Source organism: Crocodylus siamensis, chromosome 15 (genome assembly GCF_052110815.1).
Source record: "Crocodylus siamensis isolate JL-2025a chromosome 15, ASM5211081v1, whole genome shotgun sequence".
NCBI classification, from domain to species: domain Eukaryota; kingdom Metazoa; phylum Chordata; order Crocodylia; family Crocodylidae; genus Crocodylus; species Crocodylus siamensis.
In genome coordinates, this window is record NC_143409.1 from 15,375,102 (window position 1) to 15,395,705 (window position 20,604).

General features: G+C 42.1%; 1 protein-coding gene across 2 annotated transcripts in view; it reads left to right on the forward strand.

The window, feature by feature from the left end:
- ZFAND6 (zinc finger AN1-type containing 6) overlaps positions 1 to 20,604 on the forward strand; it is a 50,997-nt gene that overhangs the window by 9,664 nt on the left and 20,729 nt on the right. The window lies entirely within an intron of this gene.

A 20,604-nucleotide genomic window follows, 5' to 3' on the forward strand; every position in this document is an offset into this window, starting at 1 on the left:
CTTTCTTACAGGCCAGTATCTTGAATCTGTGTCAAATAATTGAAGCCTTGAATTGACATACTACTCAAATTATAGGAATGTGAAAAGCTGTGCTGAGAGGTGTAATAGCATGAATATTTCCCATAGCTTTTTGAATGGGAAATCCCCAGTAATGAACTGTTCTGCTTTTGATGTCATGGTTTAGCCAACTTGCAGAACCTGAATTAGTCCCTGTCCACATTCCATGTTTGGGCTGTCCATGCTCTGTGCAACTGCTTCCAGCCATGACGGATTGCATCATGACACTGACGAATACCATATCCTAAAGGATGGAGTCTAAAATGTAGTAATCTTGTGTCTGTTGAACAAAACTATAAACAGCGTGACTGACTTGGCAAGCTCTAACAATTGCTTTAACTAGCCCTTGTTTTAAACTGGTAATGCTGTGGTATGCTTCTTATGATTCGTAGTGCCAGTATGTTTTTTTTTTGGGTTTTTTTTTTCCTTTTACACTTGAAGGATTAGAGACCTAACACATGCACACACCTTAAGATCAATGTTTTGTTTCAGTGTTTGGTTTGATCTTATTTTATTTTTGAGGACGGCAACATAATAGACACCTGAAACTTATTAATAACTATTTTTTCACCCTGAACACACCTTTGCATGGACAAAGAAAATTAGGGTTGGTATGTTTTTCTTGAAGAGTGATAGCACCAAGTTCAAGGCCAAATACTCCTTGGAAAATAAAACTTCAGAGTATATTTCAGTGGAATTAAAATGAAGTTATTTAAAGTTTCCTTACTTTGGTGGGGTTTTTGAGGTTTTGTTGTTGTGGTGGGGTGGTTGTTGTTGTTTTGTTTTGTTTTTTAAGCTCTACTTTTTATGGGCAAATCTTTCGGGTTTAAATCAAGCTGTTATACAAATTTGTGATTTTTTTTTTTTCCCCAAAGTAGGATGCATCTTTGAATTAAAGCTGTTAAGAGAAAATGATTTTAATCTATTGTTGGTCATATTATATCTAGGCACCAAAGAGATGAGGTTGAATCTGAATTGCAAAAAAGTAATGGAGAAGATGAGTGAATCAAGTGTTTCATGGAGTTATGATATTAATGCTTTAGTATTCCTGTTATCCAGTAGATGTTTACAAAACAAAGTGGCAATATTTTGAGACTTTGTTCCCGGATATCTTAATTAACCAAAAAAAATCAATGGGCTAATGAGTGAATATGCAAAATAAAAAATTGAAGGTCACTTTTGCTATGTGGCTTTTCTAAAATTGAAGTAGCTTATGAGGGGGCTTACATCATTGGTTATGGAGGATTTATATCATTACAAGAACTTTTAAGAAGAGCTGCAGGTTTTTTACTTTGGCATGTTCTGACATGTATTATGACAGCTGAATATCATACAAATAGTAACTTCATATAACTACTAGTAATAGTAATACATTGTTCAATAGTGGTGTGAGCACTGGACTGAGCTTGTTTCATGACTGTACTTACAGTAGCTAGCAACAAACTTGGTTACACTTCAAAATCCACTATAAGTGGTCATGCAGTTACTTAATTGAGTGCTGAAATGCAAAATTAAAGTCTAGATAGGGCCTAATGTCTACAGTGTATTTTAGGAAGGGGGCTTAAATTTAGTTTAAAATATTACATAAACAATGTGAAACAGCAATAGATGCCTATGAGTTATGTTCAAACCAGCATTTGAACTAAAATGTTTTAATGTTGGCAGAGACTTTTCCCCACTTCACCCTCTTCCTCCCCCCTAATTTGAGTTGTCAGTAATTTTTTTTTTTTTCAAAATCCTGCTTCTCAGTGAAGTGCTCAGTAATGGTACATATCTAGACAGACACTTGCCACTTGCATTCCTTTTCTACTTTGTGTTTATATGAAAGCATTTATCTCAGTAAATTTAAGTGTGCTTGTTGTGGTCTGGCCCAACTTTCAGTGCCTTTTAACATGCCTAGTCTAAGTGGCAAGTGATCACATTTTTAAGGCATTACGAATCATACTGTGTAGCAGTCGACTTGGATTACTATTTTTATGTTTAAAATAATTCTTCTGTTTTTCACAACTTTACATGATTCTTTTGATCAAGGTGTATTTTTCTACATTCTTTCCTTCTCTCCCCATTGTATTAAGACCTCGGTCCTATATTTAATCTTTTTTGGTGTATCAAACAATCTTTAGATGCACTAATATTCTAACTTGTCAGGGTGAGAACACTCCAGTGTATGCTCTTCAGAACTGAATCTGATGCTTCACACTGACATGGCTGCTGTTTACCCTGATTTTAGTGCGGCAATTAGCTCTTTATCCTGCCAAGTCATACAGTGACCCATGTCTCAGTTTGTATTCAGTTGTATATAAGCAAATACTTGCAGAGCTCACGTGTTACCTACTTGTCATCTAATTTCTACTATTAATTCTCTGTTGCATAATCAGAAATATCTGGAGTATTATCAGTCTTCTCTGAGGAATCCTTGTATCCCCATGGTAGCTCTGAGCACCTTCATTTTTTTTCACAGCCCTATAGATCCTTTTGTCACTTGTTTCATCCTGTCCTAAGACTAAGCCCTGAAGCAACCCATGTGACTGACTTGGAATAGAGTATGCTATATAAAACAGATGTTAATGTTTAAACTTCAAAATTAATTCTTAAATGGGAAAAGACTTTTACTTCTTTCAGAATTTTTATATAAAAAGCACACTTGACCTAATACTGTTTCTCTAGCAGAGATGGCTACTTAAATCTTTCCTTGCTGCACACCTTTATTAACCCTCTCAGAAAAGAGGCAATTTCTAGGTCCAGGGGGAAGCATCATACACTTACTGCTTTCTGCAATGGCAAAGGAGTGTTTCCCAAGAAGCCTGCTGACAACTCTGTGGTTGAGGAAGAGGTATTTTTCACTGGTGATTGTAACTGTGTTGGTTTTTTGTGGGGGAGGGTGGTCTCCCTGATGCTCCTAACCTTAAATTAATATCACTGTAAATAGGTTTATCTTGTGTCTATTGTCCTTGTACACATCCAGCATAAACATAGGTCCCGCATATCTGGGGAGAGAGCTGGAATGAAGAAGAGGATAAGCCTCAAAAAAGGCATCCTACAACGCTTAGTATTGTTAACAAATATCCCAGACAGTCCTTACTACCTCAACTGTAGGTCCCTGTGTGAAGGTTACAGCCTGAACAGGTACCAGGGTAACAGTCATCCTACCAGCACTATCTTTCTGATAGCTAGTAGGGCTGTGCAAAGCTTCGGTCACTGATTCGATTCAGCAGCTGAATCTCTGAATCTGAACTGAATCTGGAGACCCGTTAATCTCTCCGAATCAAATTGGAAGCCTCTGATTTCAATTCAGAGAGATTCGATGATTTGGCCACAGACACCGCTTTGTTTTTTCTATGTATCTCAAGGTGCCAGGCATGGCTCGTGAATGCTGAAATGGTGGGGTGGATGGAGCATCCCACAGGAGCATGGGGGGGGGGGGGGTCCACTTCTAGTACTTCTTGTCCACTTCTAGGTCTGCCGCAGCTCAGCGACTGGTGCCTCCTGGGTCTGGTGCTCACCCGGGGTCATCCTGTGGCCAATTGCCGAGCCAGGGGGGCCTAGAGGATCCTGCCCCTGAGTGCGCTGCCCCCCCACCCCTACTTGCGTGGGACACTCCATCTGTCCCACCATCTCAGCTGGGCCTGGTACCTCCAAGGTACGCAGAAAAAAACACAAAAGTTGTGTCTATGGCTGAATCGCTGATTCTCTGAGTCAGAATCAAATCTTCAGATTTGGATTCGAACGAATCAAATTGGGAGAGTGATCCGAATCACCGAATCGAATCACTGTCCTCCAAATTGGGCCAAATCAAATACTTCCCACTTTGCATAACCCCTAATACCTAGTCCATTTGATCTTTAGCTGAATAAGAATATTACAGCATGAAGACAGAGCAAAAAAGTAACTGGTCAAGTAACTGGTGACTTGGAGGTGGTGGTTTGCTTTTATATTTAGGCATCCTGAAACTTCTGTAGTACACTTTAGGTCAGTTTTCCAATGAGTACAAAAAGGGTGTGTGACTGTAGGATAAAAGCATGTCCTTTGCATGCAGGCTAGGCTAGTCTCATGCAGTTTGGTCAGCTAAAATCCTGTCTGGACAAGTGTAGCAAGTAATTTAATTTCACCAGTAGTAGAGTTGCACTTAAAACAGGAATACACTGGCTACATATTCAAGTCTGGCCTAGAAGGTGCTCCTACCAATGCAGCCCAGTTTGCTGTTAGCCTTCTTGGCAACAGGGACACAATAATGGCTCATTCAGCTTATTGTCCCTTGTGGCCCCCTGGTCTTCTCTGCAGAGCTGCTGCCCAGCCAGTAGGCCCCCAGCCTTGTTCTTGTTGAACCTCATGAGATTTCTTTTGGCTCAATCCTCCAATTTTTCTAGGTCACTCTGAATCCTAGTCCTACCCTCCAACTTATTGGTTACTCCCCCCAGCTCGGCACCTTCTGCAAACTTGCTGAGGGTGCTCTCTATGCCATCTTCTAGGTCACTGATGATCAAAACCAGCTCCAGGACCGACCCTGAGGGCACTCCACTTGACACTGGCTACCAACTAGACATTGAGCCATTGATTACTACCCCCTGGACTTGATGCTCCAGCCAGTTTTCTGTCCACCCTAGAGTCCATTCATACAGCCTGTTCTTCCTTAACTTACCTGCAAGAGACTGTATCAAAAGCCTTGATAAAATCAAGGACCAGTGGATCACATCCACTGGTCTCCCTGCATCCATGGAGCCAGTCATCTCATCATAGAAGGCAGTAAGTTTGGTCAGGCATGTCTTGCGCTTGGTGAATCCATGCTGACTGTTCCTAATCAGGATAAACCTGAAGTCTGATTTTTAGCCTAAGATCCATGTGGCTTATGCTGCGTGAGCTTAGGGCAAAGAGTGTATTTCATACTGGTAATTAAAAACAGTGGAGAATTTGTCTTCATGTCTCTGACCAAATTCCATCGCACCCCCCACTTCTTTCCCTGTCGTGGAACTTCCCTTAATTGATCAAATAGCAGTCATATATTTGCACTGTGGTGTGTGTTATAACTTTTTTGAAACTTCTAAGCTGTTTTGTATATTCAGCACATTGAAATACATGCCTCTTAATGACAGATTCTTCATTCAACTTGAGACACTTCTTGGATGGTTAAGGCCAAAAACACGGGTTGAAACAAAATAAGGCAGTTCATATTTTAAGTGCAGCAGCTAACATTTATTTCTCCAGCTGTACTTCAGTGTAGAGTGCATATGTATTAAGCCTTACAGACCATATTTATTTTGCCCAAAAGTTGGGATGGAGCTAGTTGACATTGGCTCTCTCTTTCAGTTGTCTTTTCAGCTTTCACTGGCATGTGCAAAGACATTGGATCTTACTTATTCAGTGCATTCCTGTTTTAAGTGCAACTCTACTACTGGTGAAATTAAATTACTTGCTACACTTGTCCAGACAGAATTTTAGCTGACCAAACTGCATGAGACTAGCCTAGCCTGCATGCAAAGGACATGCTTTTATCCTACAGTCACACACCCTTTTTGTATTCATGGGAGAACTGATCTAAAGCGTACTACAGAAGTTCCAGGATGCCTAAATATAAAAGCAAACCACCACCTCCAAGTCACCAGGCTAAATCTAGGTGAATTGCAGCAAACTGGGAATATATTTTGCTATGGGGAACTGCAGGCTTAATTTTCTCTCTTACTCTGCTGAAAAACTTGTCCCTAAATACCCTCTTTCCGTTTTTAAGTCAGTAGCTCTAAGTTGCTTGCCACAAGTGAAAACAAAAAGGATACAAACAAAAAGGATAAGTTTGTCTAATTTTAAGCACCTGAATTACACATGGTACAAAAGTCCAAATGAAAGTGACCTAGCGTAAACTGATCATGGGTGTCGATAGCAATAGTCCTGGAAGTTATCTTTTAATTAGAGATTCACTGGCTTATGATATGGTGATTGCCTTAAGTGATTTTATTTGTTTGCGTTTTTTTTGTTACCAGCCCAGGCGATGTCAGTGCCATGGGCACTGTATTTTGTTCACAGGATCTGTCTATTCTGATAAAAGAGCTCTTATCTTTGCCTCTTTCCTTTTAAGTTGTGATCATGTTTTTAAAATAAGTGAGCCCCTTGCAGCCGCAAGAGGACTTTATTCACCGAAGCTCAAAATAAACTATTACTAAAGCTATATTCATTCGGTCAGCAATTACTTGTGTACTTTTGTAAACATTTGAATTTTCTTTACAGATTATTTCTCATCAGTTTACAAGGCTGGAACTGTTTTCAGACACAGAATAGAAGATTTGCTTGTGGAGCTATAGTTGCTACTGTTTTGTTTCTTTTTTTTTTAAAGAATATTTCAGGCCTAGAGAGGTTCATGGGTTTCCTCCGCCCACCCCCTTAGGCTTCTAGTCTTAAGCATCAATTGCCATCTGAAAATGTATGGTGCCGCACCAGTTAGATGTAACATTGGCCTAGCTGTTTCAGTGAACAGCACTTTTTTTTTTGTGGGTTTTGTGGGTTGTTTTGTTTTTGGGGGGGGGGGGGTTTCCCCTTCCCACCAAAAAGTGTATTCGTGTATGGTATGCCTATAAAATACAACAGTTGGTTATGTTTTTGGGGATTCTGATAAGAGGAAAAGCTTCTATCTGCAGGTGTCTCCTTATACCTTTGCTACTTAGTCCTTGCCTTCAGTCCTTGGGCGTTAGATATCTGGAAGCCCAGCGGTTTGTGTGAGGGGGCCTGGTCATCCCTCAGCAGGCAGTCATCGGTCATTGATAGGGCTGAATTAGTGCTGAACACAAAGTGCCGATGAAGATAAACTGGGTTCAGCACTGTTTCAAGTAAACAGGTCGAATAGATTCTACTATATTTACACAAATCCAAGATGACTTCAAACTTTAGATGACTTCCCAATAATTAGATTCCACACATGGAAAAGTATAACTTTTGTTATGATTTTTCATGTATAGAATCTGATTATTGGAGAGTTGTCTTTAAATTTGTCCCCAGCGCTGTTACGGTAAAGAAAGCAGTGGTGGGTGGCCAGATCACTGCTCCTGGTCCCACTGCCTCACCCTCATTGCTGTGCCTTTGGCTGTACCCCTCTGCCACTGCCCTCCACCTGCAGGAGCCTGACACTTGCCCCCGGCTGCTTGTTCCCCCCCAGTGCCTGCCCCACTGCCACTTACCTTTATGTGGTGACTGGTTCCAGCAGCAGTGGTGGCCCTGGCCAAGTGCTGGGCAGAAGCAACAAGGGCAGCTTTGGAGCTGGAGCCAATGGTAAGTTGAGGGGAATGGTAGGAAGGGGGGCAAATAATCAGGGAAAGGAAGGCTGTGCAATCACTCCCATGTTTCCTCCAAGCCACATCTCTTCTGCATTCCCCTCCAGTCTCAAATAAGGCTCCCCCCCCTTCCCCCTGCCATGTTGTATCATTTTGGATTTGAGTAAATATGATTATTTGTAACCTGGAGAAAGGCCTCTTTTTCTTTGTCCAAGGGGCACATGAATTAGGCAGGCTCCAAATTAGCTCAGCGATTTGAAGATGGCTTTGCCTTTGGGACTGTCTACATAAATACAGTGACATTACAAGGAGACTTGTTAACAAATGGTTAAAATAAACAATCTGAAATAAATGCAGGTCTGGTCTTGGTCTTGAACTAATTTGGGTGAGGTGCCCTTTGAGTTGGTGAAAGTGAGTAAATGCAATCTCCATGTTGTTGTTCCAGCTTGTTTTTATGATACTTTTTTTCTGGTAGGATGGCATGTCACAGAGCTGCTAGTATTGGATATCTCATGTCTTTTTCTTTCACGTCTTCCTTGAATTCTGTTTGTGCCTTTAATTACATTGCTCTCTTGCTCCTTTTTTTGTTCCCCAAATAATTCTGCACTTCATGACTTCCCGAAAAGTTATTTACATAAAGCCCCATCAGAGGTGGCTAACTTATTTTTGCTTCTGTCTAAAGTTTATTCTCATTTTAGTTTCTGCTTTGTACAGACTACTGGGTTTCTTGGTTTTCTTTGATCATTTACACATGTTCAACCCTTCCTCCCCCAATACTCACTTGTCTTCCAGTAACCTGTCCCATTGCCTCTTAATCTGTGGAGCAGGCATGCTTATTATACATTTATCATCTGCTTTGTTTTAAATCAATAGGTATGTTTTTCTAGTTTAACTTTTTGTTTTGGGAGGTCAACTTGAATCCAGCTTGAGTGAGACCTGCCTCATTTTCTAACTTCTGTTTCAGAAGGGGGTTGAGAGAGAAAGTGAGGGTACTTTTCTGGGTCATCTGGATGCATGTAGAAATATAGTACTGATCCCAGTACATTGAAGTACTGGGAGCTGAGCGGTGGGCCAGATGACACAGCTCTGCGTGCTGGATCTGGCCCACAGCCCAGGGGTTGAGCACCTCTGATTTTAGTCTGGTGCATTTGGTCACTTTATGCAGTGTGGCAGGTGCTTCAGCATAAAGAAGTGGTTGTCTAAAAACCATTTCAAATTAAATGAATGGCTGTATAGCAACCTGTAGCTTCTGGAATTTTGATACGTTCATGAACCCCTTTTTGTCCATACTCTGCGTCTAATGTAAATGTCTCTGATGTAAATGAAATGTGTTGGGTTTTTTTGCTAGTTTTTAAAACTGTACATGTAGAAACAGATAACTGATCTATAAACATCTTTTTGATGGATTGGTTTCTCCTTACAGTCTTGGTATCCTAAAGCAGCTCAGATGGAGCAGTGAACCTTCATGAAGCTGCCACTTCATTTGCTACAGCACAGCTTGGCATGAATACATTTTTGTTTTTTAAAAAAAAAGTGATTTTGCTTGCCGTTTGTCGCTTCTAAGTGGTTGTCGTAAGTAATTTGCTGTATCTGAATTAGATGAACCAGTTAGTGAAGTGCCTTATTTTACAGCAGTTACAATCTTTGATTTTTTCTTTAAACTTTTTTTAGTAATCTAATCTGTATTATGCTAAGCTTGAGTGTGGTTTTAAGTAGGAACTGTTGCTTCAAAGTAACATCAATTCATAGCAAGTATATGCAGACATGCACTGAAAGCTAAATCTTTATAATCAGTGTTTCTTTAGGTATTGCTAGAGAGCTTGTCTTGAGTTTGTCTGGCTAGTTTATCGTGCAAGTGTACTAATGTAATGTCTCCCTATTCCTGATGCAATCCAAATAAGAAAATGTTAGGCCACAGCAGTAAGATAAGAACAGGGACCATCTTTTTGCTCTGTTTGCACAGGCCAGGTCAGAATGAGGTACTGTACTCTTAAGTCCTGGTCCAGTGTAGCCACATGTTCATTGCTGATCTTTCTCTTGTGTCCTAAAGAAAGTGCAGTATGGGACTGCAGTTCTCAGTCTCCTGAATCTGATTGTGAATTGAGTACATAAGCTATTCTCCTGCCTTCCCCACTTTATAATGGTGGGTTTCAAACTATTTGGCAGTGGTTTTGTGGTGGTTGTTTTTTTTTTTTTTCCAAGAGGCTCCAAACATGGGCCCTGTCAGAAACTCTCTAGTTCAGGGGTGCTCAGTCACTGTCCCTTGGGCCAAATCTGGCCTGCGGACCCTTGGAATCTGGATTACAGGCGGCTCCTTGTAGGTCAGGAAATTTAGCAGTGGCAGTTAATGCTGCCACCCCTCCCCATTGCCAAAATCCCAAACCCTAAGCAGTGGGTTGGAGCTGGGCCGTGATCCTCCCCATGCATGACCAGATCAGAGCTGGGCTATGACCCTTTCCTTGCATATGGCCAGGCTGTGCCCCCTTTTCTTCCCTCTCTCCCCTAATATGGGGGGCTGGGCCACACACCCCCACAAGGCTGGATTGGATAAGGGTGCTCCAGCCCCCTCCAGTGTGGCCAGATTGGGACCTGCAGCACCCACCCTGGGTGCTGGCTTGGATCCGGTGGGCAGATCTGGCCCACAGAGCCTGGGCACTGCCCGTCCAGCTTGCCAGCCAAAGATGGTAGAGCACCACTGCCCTAATTGATTGAAAATGTATTGGTTGCTGGGTTTTGTTCTGTTTTTAAATTCTGTTTAAAAATTAGAAATGGGAGAAGATCTAGTTGTAGAACTGTCCCATTTTTTTTTTGCAGGGCTTGATTCAGAACATGTCTGATTTTTAAAATAGAAAACAGAGCTGAGAGAGCATGCATGAACTTTGAAAAAAATGCTTCCTTTAACAGAAATTGTCTGATTTAATTTAATAAGTGGATAGTGGATGACCATAATGTGTTTTAGAAGAATATATTTTTAAATACTTCCAGGAGAGAGCTGAAAGTCTAATGGAGGTTTTTAAATAACTTTCTCTAAGTAGATTCGTTGGGAGATGCAAAGCTGAGTAGCTTGTGTCTTGAGAGATAAACAGCTATTTGTTCCTCTTCCACTGTGTGCGAGTGAATATTTAGAACTATAGACCCATTTAAATTGGATATTAGAAATGGTTGCCTAAAACTACATTTACTTACCATAGTTAAACTTGAGCTGCTTCAATATTTTTCTTGTTTGTTTTACACGCTAGCACGTACAACTATTTAAGTATCTACCGATCTAATTAGCTGAGTTGTAAGAACTGAAACCAGCCTAAGTCTGTCTACATTTTCTGTAAATTGTACGAAGCACAGAGTACTTAAAATCCTAGGCTGCATTTAACCCAAATAGTGTAAAGCCATAACACCCCCCCCCTTCCCTCCCAAAGTTGTTGTTACATTTCTTATCTTCCTTGGGTTTGACTTAAAGGATTGAGTTCAAGCAAAACAACTTGAATCGTTGTATAATCTCCCCTTTGGGCAATTCAAGGTGCCTGTAGATTCTCTTTGGCTGTTGCTAGTTGTGGCTTCATGTAGTAGTACTTCTGGGATTAGTTCATTCTGAGACTATAATATATTCATATACCTGTTTTGTCATGCTTGGCATAATTGACTTTGGTACAGTCGAGGCTGTTACCATAATTATCGACTTGTGTACACTTGTCACTGTCACTTTCCAGCCCCTGGTTCTCTTTCCCCAAGTGCAAGCAAAGGAGCTTTCTCTGCAATATTAGGTGGAATTGCTTTAGCCTTAGTTGCCTTCTGCTGTCACGTGCCCTTGTTACTTTTTAATTTTTATCCTTCCGCAGTTGTGGAAAGGTAAGCAGGTTGCTGTGTTCTTAGCTCTTTGTTAGATTTGGCAGTTCTCTTTATTAATATAACTACTTTCTGTGGTGTTAAAGGGCCAAGGAAGGAAAAACTCCTGCTCTTACTCCTGGGTTTCTTGAATCATCAAATCTAATGGACTGTTTAGCTTCAGACAGACAGATTAACTTGTTCCAAAAGCATAAGGAGGTCACACGGTGCACACAGTTGCTGAGGATAAAATGGTGCTAGGAGCAGGAGTTATTGGAATGAATGCATGTATGCATAAATGAGGGATCCTGTGTGGTTTTGCTTCTCTCTTCTCTCCTAATTTATTTTCCCATTTAATTTGAAAATCCTGTGCTGTTCCTTTGCCCTTTTGCCTCTTAAAGTCATATGACTTTTCATGCAGTGACGCCAGATGATACAGTAAAGTGAAACTGGTAAAGTCCTTACACATGGCAAGACTTGCTTTTGTTGAGGAAATGCTGTATCCATGAGCAGCACACATGACTAGGGTGGCTGACAGAGACAGGACATGTCTGCAGTTTTTCTTTTCTGTTTCCTTTGCAACAGTGGAAGATTATCTTTTTAGAGCTGCTGCCATTCCGACTGTAGCACTTCTGTGTCGACTTGTGTGTGAGCCATGGGGGAGGTGAGCTTCAGCTTCAAGTGAGATTTGAAAGGCAGGTGGACTAAAGTACTGACTGTCTTGTTTGATAATACAGTATAGTTAATTTAAACCGTCTCTTCATTCTCCTTCATAGCAGTGTCTATACATTGTTCTAAGGTTGGGCAATCCATCAGAATTTAACGTTTGGAGGTGTCAGGAGGAGGAGAGAATCTCTATAAAATGTGTCATGGTAGTTTTGGGATCATTTACACAACTCGTCACAACCCCTTAAGAAGGGTTAGCTGACATTAAAGGCACCTGCTTCCTTTTTGCATCACAGTGTACAATATTAGTAATACAGTAGCAGTTGCATGGGTACTATATGCTTACTAGATACGCTTACATACACATGTTCTTTGTGTAGACAAGGTCTGATGGTGCAAACTGAGTGGTGGAGAAATGTAATTTATATTCCAATATAGGACTAAATGCTATAGGACACAATCGCAGCATGATATGAAGCTTGAATGTGGAGGAAGTGGAGCAACAGGGATGATGAGGCATGCCTTATTTGGAGGAGGATAACAAGAAAAGAGGTTGGCTCTTTTCTGAGAGATTAAAAACATAAGGACTAATCCTGCTAAATACTGCTGCCTCTGATCCTGCTGATTGATGGTTGAAGGCTGCAAAAGCTAACAAGTACAAACAGTTCAGGATGGTGGTGGTTACTTTGCAGGTAGCTCTTCAGAATTTGTCCTGCACCCATCATTCCTTTGCTTTCCATAAAAGGATAAGCAGGGCTTGAATCAGAACCATTTTGGAGTGAACTGCCATGCACAGCATGATAGATGTAGTTTTTCCCAGAGAAGATGCCTCCTAGAAAAATAGCCTGTACAACCCTCCCCACAATTTGTTATAGATCATAGCAGGAGTGTGTAAAGCAGTGGTTCTCAACCAGTGTACACCATACCACGGGGTTGGGTAGTTATTTCCGCTGGAGGGCCACTTAAGTTTTGCTGAGCTATCGAGGGCTGCGCACACACTATTTCACAAGATATCGTTCTAACATATTGTAGGTTTAAAAAAAAAAAAAAAGCAAATCTTCTAACTAAAAGATAAAGGTCTACAGTTATTTCAAGAAAGTATTTTTGTCTTTTTTGTTGAGTTACATATAAAGACATGATTGCATAATAGTTCAGAATAGTCTCATTCGTGTATATTGTATGTTGGAGAGGGGTTGCTTCAGGTTGGTGTTGGGGTGAGGGAGGGAGCAGGGGGTACATGCAGCAGAGCTTGCCTGGGAGCTGGTGCAGGTGTTGTCCCCCACAACAGTACTCCAAATGGGGCCAAGCCCTGCCCTGGGTAGACCGCACACACCCTGTGCCTGCTAAGGGCACTGCCCTGCAGCCCCAGCTGGCATGCACATCTTCCCAAGGAGACCTGCAGCTGGACCCCCACATACTGGGGCAGGAGTTGCCCAGCTGTAGCTTCCTCCCCTCCTGGAGCAACACAGGAGGAGGAGGAGCTGCTGCAGGTGTGGAGAGCTGAGCAGCATCTGGGCAACTGCAGCCACACTGGAAGCAGCCCTGCTGGTAAGCAGTATGTGCTGGGCAGGATGGTCAGCAGCTGCAGTTGGGAGTGCAGTGCAGGCTGCCCCAGGTAGGAGTGGGCAGGACTTGGCCCCCTGTGTAGCTCTGCAGGGGCAGCCTTGGGCCAGATGCATCAGTTGGCCGGTACCCGCTCCTAAGCCAGATCCAATCAACTGGTAGGCTGAATCTGGCCCATGAGCCATATTTTGTCCGCCCCTGCCATACCAGCACTGCTGCTGCTGCCACAGAGTGAAACTGCCTTGCGTGTCTTGATTTTCAGGAGGTATGTCAGAGCCGAACTGACCATGCCTCCTGCAGAGCCAGATGGAGAAGTGGCTGTGGCAGAAAAGCCCATTACATCATGCAGGCAGGCATGCCTTTCTGGTGTATCCCCTTCCTGATCTGGCTCCACAGGAGGCATGTGGTGCAGTTCCCTCTGGCTCCAGTACGCCCTTGGCCTTTTCCGTCTTGGCCCTTTTGCCCTCCCCCATCAGCCCTCTCCATGTGCTGTATGTACAACCTAGCACCTTGTCCCCGCTGGCTGGGCAATCCCAGGCTTGGTCCCTTACAGTCCCGGGGCTGGAGTCCAAGGAAGATTGCCCTGGGGTGACTAAGGGAAGAACTCGGCCTAGAGATTCTTGATCCCCACGAGAGACCTGGAACCACTTATGGGGACTCCACTGCTGCTCTGGGAGCAAACGTGTGCTGAGCCAGGCAGAGCTAGGAGAGCCCTTATAATTTTTAATGGGGTGCTGCTAAGTTCTGAAAAGTTTTGGAGGTATGCCTTATGTCTAAAAATGGTTCTGTAACTGGTTCTGTAACTACAAGGCCTGTGGACTGTTCTGTTTTGTCCAGTTACCTGTGTGGTGGGAGAGTCAGGTATTTAAATAGATTTTTAGCTGTCTTGCAGTGCATTTTAGCTAGTAAACGCAGTACTAAATTCCCTTGTATCAGACACCTCTAATGATTACTTGTGGTCATGGAATTTGAGAACCATTAACTTAAGGAAATTAACTGGCAGCAATAATATCTCTGTATTTGGATAACATTTGAAATGTATAGCAACAGTAATCTCTTCGACAATAGATAAGTGGAGGATGATCAGGTTAGGTACTAAAATAATTGTCTCGCTCAACTTTTGTCGGTGTTTTTGTTTGTTTACTTTTAATTACTAATTTAATTTATGCTCTTCAGTTAACCAAATCCTTTTGTTGCAGAAAGTACCAACTATGAACAACTTATGATTTTCACAGTATCCTGGACATCTTGTTTTGTTATGCCAAGCAGTTTTAGGGTACAGGTTATGCTGAAACACCTTTGTTTTACAAATTAAATAAAAAAAAAAAAGGGCAAGATGCTAAGTTGTTAAATTCCTGCAAGTGGTGATTTAAAAATACTAGTTCATAAATTGAAGTACGTAGGCGTCCATTATTTTAATATCAGGCTTGGGTGAGTGATGTGGAGCTCTTCTGGTTTATTGACATCTGGCCACCTTAATTTCGTCACCAGTAGTTGAGTGAGGCATGTACCAGTGTAGCTGGGTGGCAGCACGTGGTGATTATATCAAAGAAGCTTTCTCCTATTAACTGTTGATTAGGACAAGCCTCTATTAACATTCCAGCTGAAGACCCTTTCCCAATTTTGTACTTGAGATTACTCTGCTCAAAGGTAGCTGACTGGTTTGGGAACTAAGGAACCACAGAGGTTTGTATGCCTGGTTATGCTGAGGTGCGGAGGCACAGTAAAAATGCACTCGCTAATGCACACTACTTCTGTATGCAGTTGTCTGTGGCAGTGTATGCCATAGAAATGTCTGATTTCTCAGTAGGGGTCAACTGTTCAGTCAGGAGCTCACTGAGGGTACAGACAGCACCTGACCTTTGCATAGTTCTTGATTGTGCTAAAAGCTTGTTTTATATTGACAAAAAGAGATGGCACAAAGCAAGTATTTTTTTCTCTATTGTATTCCCAGCATTAATGTAATATGATGAAAAATTGCCCACTTCCTGAATCGCCTTTGATTATTGTTCTTTAAAAGAATCTTTGGTGTTTGGAGCGTTTTAGGGCATCATGCCAATTGCTTGTCCTGTTTGGTGACTTGATCAACTGGTTAATGGACTCACTAACAAGTTTAGTTGGAAGTCTCTCCAGCTTTTCTTGTTTTCCCCTTTATGTACAACTCCTTTCACAGTCAGTGGTGCTCAGCCTTTTTTGGATAGTGAGCCAGATAGGTAGTGCCCGGTTGGGACCACTGGCTGGATCCAGCCCATGGACCAATCTGGTCCCCAGAGCAGTCACATTGGGAACCCATCCAGCTGTGCAGTTGGGTGGGGGGTCAGTGGGGGGCAGCCCAGCCTCAGCCTGGCCCTGTTGGGGGAGGGGGCATGGCCTGGCCCTAATCCTGTTGGGAAGGGGGTGGTACCCCAGTCTGCTGCATGAGTCTTGGGGTTTAAGATTTGGCAGCAGGGGTGCATGGCTGTATTTAATTGCCACCACTCCCCTACTGCCAAATTTTCTAACCCATGTGCCCCCCTGCAGGCTGAATGCTATAGATCCACAGGCCACATTGGATCCAGAGGTTAAGCATCCCTGTTCTTAAATAATCTAATATGGTACATGTTAAGAAACTAGTTCTTGAGCTCTTACTAGCTTCTGGTCCCTCCAGCAGCAATGATACTGATAAACTGGAGAAACTAGTGTTAATGTCTTGCAGCTGCAGGATCCTGGGGTCAGCTGTGGCTCAGGACAATATAGGCATTGCTCAGACTTCAGAAAGTTAAATAAATGCCCCTTACTATTAGTGACAGGTTGCCTCCAGCTACCACAGCCTAATTTTAAACCAAAAAAGCATTATGCTTTGAGTTGGACATCCGTGCTCAGTCAGCCATTTAAAAAGTATTTCTTTTCGATCCTTTTATACCAGTCATAGTGCACATAAGAGGGATTTATATACACCATTTCAACTTTTAAAATGGTTTGTGCTACAAAAGCATAAAAAACCTTTTGAACGTATTTTGTGCATGAAATTTAGTTCTAAGCAAAATCCCAGACATTTGGTCAGGGCAGGGGGAGCAGGGGCTGGGGCTACAACGGGGCAGGTGGGGTTGCCTGCCCCTCCAGTGGGGAAAAGGGGCGAGCGGGGCCTTTGAGGGCAGTGGGGAACTCCGTGGCCAGCTGGGCAGCACAGGGGCCAATGCCTGTGTTCGCAGGGGTGGAGCGGCCAGAAGATGCTGCCCAGAAGGGGGGGGGGGGGTGGCGCCCATGGCCAGGCTGCCTGGTGCATTGCAACAGCCCCATCCCAGGGCAGGGAGTGCCACAAGTCTCCCCTCCTCTTCTCTCCAGCCTACCTCCTGCATGAATCGGAGCTACTGCACTCTGGTCCTGTGAGGACTGGGTCAGCCAGGGCTCCTCCAGCAGGACTGGGGGGCAGGGGGCTGCAGGTTGGGAGTGAGGGGCACTGGGGGGGACTGTAGCTTGGGGGAGTCCCTCACTGTCTTATTCCCCCTGTCCCCACATCACAGGTGTCTTCTTTTTTGGACCTGGAAATATGGTAACCCCAACCAACTAACTAGTTGGAAAAAATGTTCTTTGGAAGCTTTCAGACACAAGTGCCCTTCTTCAGGCATAGGGAGAGTTTTTTGGACTTTGAGGATATTTTTTCCCTCAAAATATTTGAAATATTTTTTCAGCCACTAATAGTGGTTCTGTAATAAAACCTGCAGTCAACATTCTTCTGAGTTCAATGGGAGCTTTGTGTGTAGAAGACTTACAGATGGAGGTGGATCTGGAGGGGCATAGTTATAACCCCTTCCCCCTTTGATTCTTGATCATCCTCCTGTACCCCCCCCCCAAGTTTAAAACCAACCTTCTGGCAGTGGCAACAGCACTTCTATTGAGGCAGCAGAGAGGGAGTCCCTTGACTTCATGGCTCCTTGCAGTCTATCTGATTCCTTCTGAACTTGTCATTCCACAGGTGTTAATGGCCTTTTCTCCTTTTTAATTGTCTTGAAGTTCCACTAATCAAGCTGTCCTTTCTTCTGCAAGTCTGCTGTCTGCTAGCTGGTAATATTCCTATTCCACAGCCTTCTGAACTGTTTTTAACTCTTTACAATAAAGTTGTATTTGTCTTTGCTTCAACCTTTAAACTGAATAGTGTAACCCTAGCCCCCTAGCAGATTTATAAAGCTTCTGGTTGCATCTTCCTGCATGCACATATCTTGTCTTGAATCCCTAATGCTTAATTCTCTGTTTTGAGAATCTGGCATATGCATTTCTACTAGTTGTGTAGCCAGGAGACTAAGACACTATTTTGCATTCCCCAGATCTCTGTGAAATTTGTGTACTAGAAGTCAACTTGCCTGGTATGATTTTTGTATTTGATTCTCAGACTAAAGAGCATTGTTTTTTTTTTTTGTTTGTTTTTTTTTTGCAAGAGCTGCTTTCATCCTCATGAACATTTAACTGTAGTTTAATCCAATTTATAATTTATGTCTTGGTGCAATTTTCAGATACCCTTAAAAAAATCCTGGGAGTGGGTGTACAGGAACTATTTATTCCTCAGTGTTCTCCCAGTACATATTGATGCTATTTTTTTGTACTTTCAGTTTTCAGTGCTATTGCTTATTAGCTTTTGTTCTAGCTTAAAAGTGGTCACTCAACACCTCAGTCTAAATTTTTGTCATGTGCAGAGTAAACACTAGGCTGATGTGTTGCTTCCTATTTTGGATATCTGGGCTTTATGAATGTCGAGTTTTTTGCAGTGAAGAAATTCTTAAAGTTGATATACAGAGAATGAGGAAGAACTTCTATTGCAATAATATGTACATATATTGATCTATATATTTATATTTATCTATGTGTATATATAGATATAGATAGATATATCTGAACTTAAGCAGAGGAAAGCTTGTTAACATCTACACAGTGTTTCCAAGAATTGTAGAACAGCAATGGTGCCTAGAGTAAACTATCTGCGTAAACTGGACCAACTGGTAGAAAATCTAGTTTCAGAGCATGTGCTGTTAAGTGTTATGCTGACATCCTTTGCCTAGAAAATTACTAGGTTTGCTTAAGCAGGATTCTTTTTCATAATTTTTGTGGACTACCTTTCTTGTTTCAGTTCCCACTCCTAAAAATAAGATTGAAAAATGGATAATTTTCAGTTGGTTTATGCCCTTAGCCATGTAAAGTATTTTTAGCTTTGGTTTGTAAACCATCTTTTCTGTATGTGAACTGTCCCTGGGCCTCAACCTTACTTGAACTTTAACTGGCTGATTTCCAGTGATAGAGGTGACATGTACAAATTTTGAATGCACCATCACAGTAACTACACAAGTAATGAGCTGGGATGTATGCCTATATTAAATCCATTCAATTATTTTTATATATTTATTTAATTTCATCCCACTCCATCTGTTTTATCCACCTAGTGAATCTGATCACAAATCTAAATATTTTTCTCTTTGGGGCACAGTAACTCTTAGATGTTTGCTTGCACTATGCCTCACATAATAGGGTGTTTTTGAGAGCGGTCCCTACATCAGTACAACTAAAGAGTGATCAGCCTTTTCGGTGTCAACTGAATCTCAGGCTGAATTGATCAGATTACTGCTACTTCAGGTCTATAATGAAAGGATCATTTCTTTGTACTGACGTGTATATGCATACTAAACTGTACAAGAATGATGTTCAGAAAGGGAGTGCTTTAATCTCCATGAACATGAGAACCTCAGTTGCTTAAATAACCAAATATCAAAGGAAAAAGTCTGTTAATTGACTCTACCCTAAGTACTTTATCTAGCTGAATAAATGAACCAAGCACATGCAATTGAATTCTGTGTAACAGTTCAGTAGTAGTTTATATTTTTTCAGAGTAAAGTAATGCTTCTTTTGAAATGAAGCCTGTAATACAGACTACCTTTTAGCTGTATTCTGATGTTAGTTTATGGGGTTAGCATACTTTCAGTTTCAAAACAGAGGACACCTGTGGAGGAGGAGGGAGGTATATAATGGGGGGAAGGCCCCTGCTCCCAAGCCACAGGCCCCTCCAGCCCTGCTGCTGCTGCCTCTCACTCCTGACCCACAGCCCCCTGCCCCACCCCCCACACTTACCTGCCTGCAGCTGCCAAACCTGCTCATTAGAGCCCGTGATGTCCTGCCTCCAGTGATGGTCTCCCGCAGCCTCTTGCCCCAAGCAGCTCCTTGCTGGGGCAGAGGCAAAGCAAAATCCTGGATGTTTGCTGATATTAAAAAAAAAACCAAAAAAAAAACAAACCAGTTGGAAATGGGAGAACTCAAAAAGAAAACATGTCCAAGAAAACCCAAACATATGGTACGCCTAGTTTTGGGATCTGATTGGGGCATTGAACATGGGTCTAGAAGGGGCTTTCTGAGTCGGGGGTCCCTGTGTTCTCAGGCAGCCATATCCTGTTGTCCCTTTCATCCAGTCTCTGCTCAGTTTATAAATGTGTTGAATGGATGTGTTGCAGATTCCAATTATTTGATCCAAGAGGTCGGGTCATTTGAGCATAGCTAAGGAAGCTTTTTGCAGAGATGGCCATCTGAGCTTGTTTAATGTGCAAAGATAAATGTGTCTTGTTAAACAAATAAAGGCTGGGTTGACTTTACTCGTAAAGCTTCCTTTACTCAGTTGGCTTTAGAACAATACAATATTCTTTCATACAATGAAAATGGAACAGACCAAAAATAAATTAAAAAAACCCTGTAACAGCAAAGCTGAGACTCTCACCAGCTCTAATGCTCTTGAAAATTCCTGTGTGTAAATACCTCACTGTGTATTTTGTATTGACTGGTAGCACAAAATAGAGTTCATCATATGAAGGAGAGTTAAATGCAGAAACTAGCTAGGGAATTTCTGTAGTTTATCTAGGATTGAATATTTGCCATGGGTAAGTATAGTTCCCTGTTAGTTCAGGCATTTCAGTTGTCAGGAGTGGTTCCAAAAGTGTTCTTTGTAAATCATCAGGTTTTTAAGGCTGTGGGTTGGCATCATTTAGAAAATGATTGCTCAGTGCTGAAAGTAAAAATAAATAAATAAATACGCGGACCTTTTAAAAATGTGCATGCTGCTCTATGTAGACTACTAGACAGGATTGGGATAGTAGCCCTTACTTTCCGGAAAGTGTGTGAGATTGATCTGTTTGACTCGATTTGAGAATTTGACTCAAAACTCTCCTCTCCCTTTTTGTGGCCTGAGAGGACTATGCCAGAACAGTAGGAACATTTCTATTTTTAAGTGCAA